This window comes from Sturnira hondurensis, unplaced genomic scaffold (genome assembly GCF_014824575.4).
Source record: "Sturnira hondurensis isolate 20B ecotype Veracruz unplaced genomic scaffold, ASM1482457v3 Scaffold0018805, whole genome shotgun sequence".
In the NCBI taxonomy this organism is placed as follows: domain Eukaryota; kingdom Metazoa; phylum Chordata; class Mammalia; order Chiroptera; family Phyllostomidae; genus Sturnira; species Sturnira hondurensis.
In genome coordinates this window covers 1,432,007-1,439,660 of record NW_028091436.1, presented here as the reverse complement: position 1 = coordinate 1,439,660, position 7,654 = coordinate 1,432,007, and positions in this window count along the sequence as shown.

The window sequence follows — 7,654 nt, the reverse complement described above, 5'->3', positions numbered from 1 at the left end:
TAGTAAATGTTATAAAGAGAATGCTTTTAATAAATCTCGTCAGCTGCAGAACTGTCTCTTGGCCTAAGGTTTTCACTGTATTGATTTTTAAAAAATACTTTGTTCCTGACTCAAAATTGCTGCGGTAGCTCTGCCTTGACAAGGGCTGCCCAGGCACCGCTGATCAGACACGCAGCTGGGAAACGGTAGAATGTTACTGGGACGGCTCCTCGGAGTCAAGAACACAGCGTCCTGCCCCGTTTCCCTTGGCGTGGCCGGAATAGGTCTGCCCGCGTGGTTGCAGCCGAAAGCGCCGACACGGACACCCGACACACTTCGCACATTTGGAGGGTGGCCCCCAACCAGGCTGCTCAGACACAGCAGGACCACCTCAGACACACGACTTGCTGTCTTCACGCCTTTCATCTGCAGACGCCAGCAACACCCACGTGGTGGACATCTGAGCTTTAGACGAGGGGAGCACAGGAGGACGCCCTGGCAAGTGGCCGATGTCCTCGGATTCTGGGAAGAGACTCACCTGGGCACAGGGGCTCCCAGGGGCTCCCCTGGCCCAAGGGCAACAGCTGAGCCCAGCAGCCATTGCTGCCCAGGGGCCTCTCACTCCCCCTGCGCCTCGGGGAGCGGCCTGTGCTGAGCTGCCCGCCCGCCCTGTGTCCCTGCCACTGAGCAGCCCTGAGAGAGGAGGCTGGGGATCTCGTTTCAGCCAGTGGGACAGGCTTCCCCCATCCACTCCGAGCTGCTCAGCTGTATCCCATCAGCATCTCTGCTGACCAGTCAGGGCAGCTCCAATCCCACCAAGCAGGACAGTGCCTTTAGCACCAATCAGACTGTGGCGATTTGGACTCCTCATTTGCATGAGGACAGTCCAATCAGGGACCAGGGGTGGGGACTTATATTTACATAAACACCTCTGGCTCTGCAAGCCCACTTTCCAGAGAAGGCTGAACCCTGCTTCTCCCCAGGGGGTCCCGCTGAGACTGGAGGGGCCCCGGCCCAGGACCCCCTCCTGGCCCCCAGGTGTGGCTTCACAATGGAGCTGCGCCGAGTCTCAGCCGGGTGACATCGGGGAACGTCAGTGTCCGTCCTCCTTTCTCATCGCTGGCTGCAAAACCCTTGTCATGGTGGGCACAGGGTCACACCTGGCCCACGCCGGTGCCACTTAAACATTCTGCACGTGCCAGGCCTCACAGCTGCCCCTTCAATGGCACGTAGTGGAAGGCATCTGCCACCGTTAGACTCCCGGGCCACAGAGAGCCGGATGTGAGGAAGGACAGCGTGCTGTGGGTGTGTGCTCCCTGGGGTCCCCCGAAGCACTTAGCAAAGGGCAGGGCGGGCCGATGCGAGGTCCCATTGGGAGCCTGCCGGACAGTGTTTCGGTGTCACCGTGTATCCGTTCGCATGTTTCCCTGCGAACGATGATACCCCTGCGTGGGCCCACCCTCCACGGCCAGTTAACCAGCCAGCGTGCTTGAGTCTGCGGGGCCCGCCCGAGGCCATCCGAGGTCTCACCTCACTGTGGAGAGATTCCGTGGTCACGAGTCGGGAGGCGGTCCGCAGTGCGGTTCAGTTTAAAGCAGGTTGACATTGCCAACACAGCCAGAGGGCACTGCAGAGGGCAAGGAGAGCCTTTATTCCGGTGGCACTCTGCAAAGTGGGGCGATGGGGCCGCTGCTGGAGACCAGCATGTGCTCCCCAAGGGGAAAGGGGGCAACTGCCCGCCTAACGTTCACCCCCAGGTTCCCAATGACGTCCATGTTATGCAAATGAGGTTTTCTAATTAAATTGTACGGTTCCGATGGGTTGGGACAGATGCAAATGAGGATGTCCTGGTACACTTCTGATTAGCCTGGGCCGGTCACAGTCCGTTGGTGACAACCTGAAACCAGGAGCTCCCTCGTAAGAGTCAGAGGGCCAGGACCCAGGGCAGGGGGAGGCTGAGAGCTCGCCTGTGGCTTTTCCAGAAACAGAGGTGGGAAACGCAGCCTGTGAGATGCCTGCCCTGACTCTGAGCTCCGGGGATGAATGTGTCCACCGGGCCCGGCCTCTGGAAAGGGCCTCTGGCAGGCCCCGGCTCTCAGGTGGGTCTGTGCCTGGAGTCCGGGTGGCACCACCGGGGGAGGCAGAACCTCGTGGCTTTTCACCGCCCTTCAGTCGTTTTTAGTCGGTAGCATTTCTGGGGTGCAGTGCAGGCTGCGCATTCCTTTTACTGTCCCCCAGTGCCCAGGCCCATTCCCTCGTCCCCACAGTGGTTTTTGTGCCGGGCTCACCCCCAGGACGAAGCGGTAGACAGACACACGTGAGAAAAGATCAGCTCTCCTCAAGTTTTGTGAAAGACCCGGTTGTCCCTCACGTGCCTTCTTCTGTCCCCCCAGGGGGGTCCCCTGAGGGGGTCCCCTGAGGGTCTTCGCCAGACCTTGCCTGTTGGCTCAAGGACAGGAGGGCAGGAAGGCGTCCTTGTCCCTCCCTCCGTTCCCGAACCCTGCCCTCCCCTGGCCAGGAGACCCACGCAGGTTCAGGTGCAAAGGCGAGTAACTTAAAAACCTGACCCAGCCTCTTTCGGGCTGGAAGTCCTCCAGGACGGGCTCGGCGCTGTTCTGGGAGGGGGTCGGCGTCCCGGGTGAAATGCTAGAGCCGCTTCTGCTGGACCAAAAGGCAGCCGTGAACTTCTGGGAACTGGGGGTGGCTCACTCAGCCGCCCGGCTGCCCCACGACTCTTTGACCAGATTTTTTAAAAAAAGTCCAGTGATTCTCCAGCCATTCTCCTTCCTTCCAAATGTCTCTCCTGCAGCGCACCCCGCGGACCAGCCCGGCTCAGAAGCCTCTTTTCCGGTGACATGACACCCAGCTCGGATGCAAGCTCGCCACCCAGTGCGGACGCGGCTGTCTTCTGGGCGGTGATTTAGGGGACGCTGAACTTAGTAGAACTCACTTGTCACAGACTTACGCATTTAACCGGTTTTGGCATCGTCTTTTTTAAAAGTGGAAATACGATTTGGAGAGAAGCTGAAAGACCACCCAGGAAGGGTTGGAGCAGAACACAGAGCCAGGCCCTCGGCTGCCAACGCCACTTCTGGGGCCAGACAGGAAGCAGAGGGTAGGGGCTTACGACCCAAACCCCCCTGGAGTGGCAGGCAGTGCCACTGGGAGGTGGCCGGGGCACATGGGGCTCGCTGTCCTCCCTGTCCCCCTTCTGCTGCCCGCGCACTGCCCCCCACGGGCCTGCCTGGCTCCCTGCAGGAGGCTCTCCTCAACGGTCTATTATTCCAGGGAAACGTTGAACGGGTTCTGTGCAACCTGAAAGAATGGTGTTTCTTTGAACGTCGTAAGCCTGTACACTGACTGAAACCAGGTCCCCTCTGTGCCCCGGTCCTGCTCCCTCGATGCCCGGCTACTTCCAACCCAGCACAGGGAGGCCCCGCAAGGTCCCCGGCAGACGACACAGAGGAAGTCGAGGAGCGATGAGTAGCGAACATTCCGTATTTCCTTGTCAGAACGAGGAAGGGGAGAATCGGTAGATGCCTTAAAACCCGCCCCGGGGGTTACGTGGGCAGTTCCGGAGGGGAAGTCGCACCCACAGGGGCGCCAGCTCAGCACACACCCCTGGTCGGAGGGCCCCCCTCACCTGCCTCGACCATCAGGGCCCCTCCCTATGTCCTGCCGTGGAGAGCTCCACCCAGAAACACGCGGACAGCCGCCGCTGTGCTTTGTGACACCCTGGCCAGCCCTGTTGTGGGGCTGGTGTGCCCCCAAGCAGTCAGGCCTGACACACTCGCTGGGTGACAGCCAGAAGCCGGGAGCCTGCACTGTAGTCTGAACTTGACCTGTTGACACCCCCTGCCTTCCAGGCTGTAGGAGACGCTGATGGATACTTCCACCTCTGAAGGAACCTGCGGGGGGGCGGGGGCGGGTCCCGGGTGGAATTCTTTCTCCTTTGGGCTGCCTCCACCTCCATGGAAACCTAAGGAAAAGGAAGAGAAAAAATAAACTTCCTTCCAGTCCCCTGATTGTACAGACGCCCCCACACAGGTGGAGCTGATTGTAAAGGCAAAGCTGCAGGGACTAAGGCAAAAAGACCTCTTTCTGGAAGGACAAGCCCAGCTCGTGGTTCCTGACGTGTCTCCGCAGGGTTCTGTTGGGGACGCGCAGTGACAAGCAGCCCTCACGTTGAGGGGTGGGACCCAGTGACCCTGTGTCTCTTCAGACTCCGATCTGACCAGAGCCAAGGCCCAGGAGACAGGTCCATGCCTGGCTTGGACCCTGTGGGCACGCTACCCCCTTTTAGCTTCTGGGAGTCCTTTGCTTTCAGCTGGCGGGTGGGAAAAGGAAAGGGGGGTCCCGTGTGGACTTACCAGGCCAGGGCTGGACACCAGCGGTGGCCAGAATGCGGTCCCACGGCGGGCAGCTGCCTGCAGAGGAGGCTGGACAGCACAGCCCGGGTGGTAGGGGGCCGGATCTCGGGAGCCGCTGCCCCCGGATTCACCCCTTCGTCCCAGCATTCACGGGCCATGGGTGTTTGTTGAGCAGCTACTAGGGGCCAGGCTCTCTCTGCAGCTAAGGGGACCCCTGGGGACGCTGGGCCGGTTTGCAGGAGGTTGTGGTCTCGGGCAGGCACCCTCTCGTGGGAGCCTCACGAATTCCGGGCGTCGCAGCCTCGGGGTGCGGAGGGGAGCACATGGGTCCTGCCGGGAGGCTGCCCAGGGAACGCGGAGGAGCCCCTTTCCGTCTGCGGGGTGGGCGCCCCGCTGCACACAGGCCACACTGCGGGGACCCGTCACCGAACGCGGTCCAAAGGCCGCACGACGTTGGACAGGTCGCCGAACGCGTGTGGTCAGCGGCGAGTGGACAGAAGCGGCAGCTCAGCTCCCTCCGCGGCGCATGGACCCGGTGCCGCCGCGAGGCGACCCGCGTGGCGCCCCTGGAGGGCCCGCCGTGGCCTCCGTCGTGGGGCGGCTGTCGGGCTCGGGGTGCGCCCGCTGCGCGCCTTCCTGCGCGGGCCAACCTCTGCTTTTGACGTTCACGTGCTAAATGCCTCCGCCCGCACCTCATCGGTCCTAATATTTTTAGAGAAGTGACTTCGTCGAAAGAGTTTATGGGTTTTATTAAGGCCCGTTTGTGTCCTTTCTCCCCAGCGAAGAGAGATCGGTGGGAGAAGGTCGCCGCTTTGCCCAGTGAAACCCGCAGCTCGAGGGGCCGGCGGCCTGTCGCCGCTGCAGCGCCCACGGCGGCCGCTGGGTGGCGGCGTCTCCCAGGAATCGGCCGGAGCGCACACTGGACACGGTCGGAACCGCTGAATGGAGGCGAGGCGAGGGGCCCGGGAGAATCTCTCTTTCGGGTTCTCAATACTGGGAAAAGAAGGATCTCTCTAAAACACTCGCAACAAGCTCTCTTGTGACGCTCGGTAGCCAATTCCACTCCTGGAGGCCAACAGGGACGACACAGAGGCAATGCATTCCACGCGCTGCGCTCCTGCGCTCCGTCCACGCAGGCCCGGTCCAGCTCCAGGTTGCGGACTGAGGTTCTCCCCTTCTCCTGGCTGAAGGAAGATAGGGTGAGACGCTCAGGTGGGGACATCAGAGACAGTGGAAGCTGATGGGGACTGCGTGGCCGTTTCTCTTCACTTGTGGCACCTGCTCGCCAGGTGTCCTTGTGGCTGGCCGTACCCCAGACCGATCCATTACAATCTCCGAGCATGGAGCCCACCTGTTGTGCCCTGAAGGTCCCAGGGGATTCCAACGCGGGTTCAAGGTGGACCCCCGCTGGGGAAGTTGCTTGTCTGCGGGGAGAGCCTGCTGTTACTGAGAATTTGAAGTTTGAATTGCGATAGTCAATTCCCTTGGAAACGCAGTTCCTGTCCCCGTGTCTCTGTGGAACGAACACCCACGAACTCGAACTGCTCGGGAAGCCACAAGTCCGAAGCAGGGAAACAGCCCTCTGGCCACTGTGCCTGAGCCCGACGGCATGTGCGGCGGCTGGAGGGGCCAGCCTCTGGTTCCCCAAGTGGGCCGGGGCCCGAGGCCGTTTCCAGGCAGGGGTCACACGCACAGAACTGGGTCTGCAGATGGAGGGAGCCCCCACGTTACCAACTGGTGAACAGGGGCTTCTCACAATCGCCTCAGACGTTTCCGTAGTGTGGAGATGTCCTCAGTGACCACATACTGCCTGGGGAAACTTTTAATGCCAAAGTCATTGTTTTTCAATAAGCCTGTTAGAAATCCCTCGATTTTTGACCCGGGCAACAGTGCTCGGTTCCTGATCCTGTGAGTGACCGAGAGGGAAGTCACCTAGGGTGCGTGCTACTCAAGTAATCTTGCCAGGAGGGCATACAGATGCTTCTAGAAGTTAAGAAACTTGCCCAGAATCCTGCAGCTGCGCACTCTCAACCTTGTCTTGTGTCAAAGGTCGTGAGCTCCCTTGTCTCGTGGTCAGAGCGGAGGTCCCACCCCAAGGACACAGCCCACCAGGTGGAAGTGACTACTCAGATCCCGTGAGGCCCCGGCAGTCCCCCCAGGGTGACCCTGGCTGTGGGGGTGTCAGGGAAAGCCGCTCTCCCCTCGTCTGCCCTGGGTCGATCCACGGGCGACCGAGGAAGAGGTGGCTGCTCTAGAAAACGTGGAGCCGTCTTTGGCCGCTGTGAGGTGAGACGCAGGCGCCGGCAGGTGGCGCGTCAGCCACTGAGTGGCCGTGACCAGGCGCAGCTGTGGGAAAACCTATTCCAATTCGCCCCTAAGCTGCGTTCTGGAAAAATGACCGTTCTATCTATTCCCCCAGGCCCGCTGGATAGGATCCTGGGGAAACGATTGGAATCGAGGGTCAGGTCCTGATTAGTCGCCCCAAGAAACGGCTGTGCTTCCTCCTTTCAGGTCATTAGACCTGGAGACGCATGTGGCCCTGTCAGTGGGGGTGTCAGACGGTTAACTGGAGCTCAGGTACAATGTCCCTTTGCCCTGGGAGGTGGCAGGCCCGCCACCTGGAGAATGTCTTCCCAGCTCTTTCCAGGGCCTCCTTCCGGAGCTCTGCTCTGTCCCCACCAGGCTCTCTGTCCTGGGCCCCCATGGCCATGTCCATCAGAGCGGTCACCATGGTCTGCAGTGACCTCATGCTCTCCCTGGGCCACCGCTCGCCGTCGAAAGGACAGAGTGCGGGACGGGGTCCGTCCTGCTCACCTCCCTGTCCTGCACCTGGGAGAGCGGCCTGTTGTGGGCGCCCAGCAGTGCGGGGTGAGTGTGCGCTGCATGCGTCTGCCGTGAGCCGCTGCACACGCCTGTCGGCCGGATGAGAAAGGTAGGTTAGGAGATTCGGGTCAGCGCACACGTCAGACCTCCCTGGGAGCCGGGCCTCCCCCGCCTCCTCCTCCTTCTCGGCCCCAGGAGTCTAGTTCCTTGTAGGTGGGGCTGTGAGCCCTGCCAGGGTGTCTGACCTGCAGCCCACGGACCGCCCGAGGCCCAGGATGGCTAGGAACGCAGCCTGACCAAAAATTGTGAATTTACCATTAGTGCTTGTACATTTGATGTGTGGCCCACGACAACTCTTCCTCCTCCGGTGGGGCCCGGAGACGCCGGGAGCTCGGACGCCCCTGCGTGTGGAAATCAGAAACAGGATGTGATCGGGTCCCGTCATCTCTTTTTATGGCAACTGGACACGACTTTGTAAGGAG